Source organism: Sinocyclocheilus rhinocerous, unplaced genomic scaffold (assembly GCF_001515625.1).
Source record: "Sinocyclocheilus rhinocerous isolate Xijiao unplaced genomic scaffold, SAMN03320098_v1.1 scaffold908, whole genome shotgun sequence".
Classification (NCBI taxonomy): domain Eukaryota; kingdom Metazoa; phylum Chordata; class Actinopteri; order Cypriniformes; family Cyprinidae; genus Sinocyclocheilus; species Sinocyclocheilus rhinocerous.
In genome coordinates, this window is record NW_015663508.1 from 176,289 (window position 1) to 177,583 (window position 1,295).

Below are 1,295 nucleotides of genomic sequence, written 5' to 3' on the forward strand. Positions count from 1 at the left end.
CTTTCTTTCTTTTTTTTTTTGGTGGAAAATAAATGTAGCGAAGTTGAATACTTTATTTTAATTCTACTCAAGTAAAAGTAAAAGTACCACAATTTAATTATACTCAAGAAAGTAGAAAAAATTAAAAAATTTACTCAAGTACTGTAACGAAAGTATTTGCAATTAGTTACTTTCCACCTCTGGAAATAACATCAGTAAAGGTATTTGTTCTCACCATGTTGTCACACTGTTTACAACCTCCACACTTAAAATTACCTGTTAAAGAACCAAGCCATGTTTTCTTCTCAAGAGCCGAAAGATAACTACATATCACCTTATTTCTTATAGTTGGCGGACGCCTATAACTAACCCTTGGTTTTTCTGGAAAAATTGTCCTTAGAGTACTATTGGTTTCTATGATGTCCCAATTAGAATATATAATGTGTTTATTTTGTGTAGCCTCTCGGCTAAGTTGTCGAGAAGAAAACCCGATTAGAATTAGTATTAAAACGTTGTTGCACTCTATTTTTTTACTCAATAATTGTTTCCTATCCATAGATTTAAATCTCTCTGTAGCTCTTGTTAGAACTTTCAAATCATAACCTCTCTGTCGAAATCTACTAATCATATCTTGTAATTGAATTTCGAAATCATCTTCTAGGTCACAAATACGTTTCAAACTTTGGAACTGGCCATATGGAATATTCTCAATCAGCCAAGGTGGATATGAAAACTATTAGCTCTAAGAATGGTATTGTGATCCATTAATTTCCTAAAAATCAAAGTGTGTAACTCACCATTAAAATCCTTAGTTATTTTTATATCAAGGAAATTAATTTCTGACCCTGTGTATTCCAGGCTCAATTTCAAATTATGATTTATGCCATTGATATATTCATGAAACCTATGTAATTCAGACTCCAAACCAGATCAAATCAACAAGACTTCATTAATATATCTACCCCACAGAAAAATTTTGTCCAAAAATAAATTGAAAGATGATTTGGAAAGAAGCTGTTTATATAATCATGGTTGTTTCTTGTGCCAGTTTTATTTTTCTTCATCGTTTTCCTGAATACTCTGAAAGCAGGAAACTAGCTAGTATAATGTTCCACATTGTACCACCAGGACTAAATCCTGTAGTATATGGTTTACAAACCAAAGAAATAAGACAGAAATTTATTAAATTTTGGTGTAGAAAAAATTGAATCCTTAATCTATGTTTTTTTGTTTGTTTGTTTGTTTTTTGTTACAATATAACAAAAAAAATTTAAAAATAATATATACATATATATATATATATATATATATATATT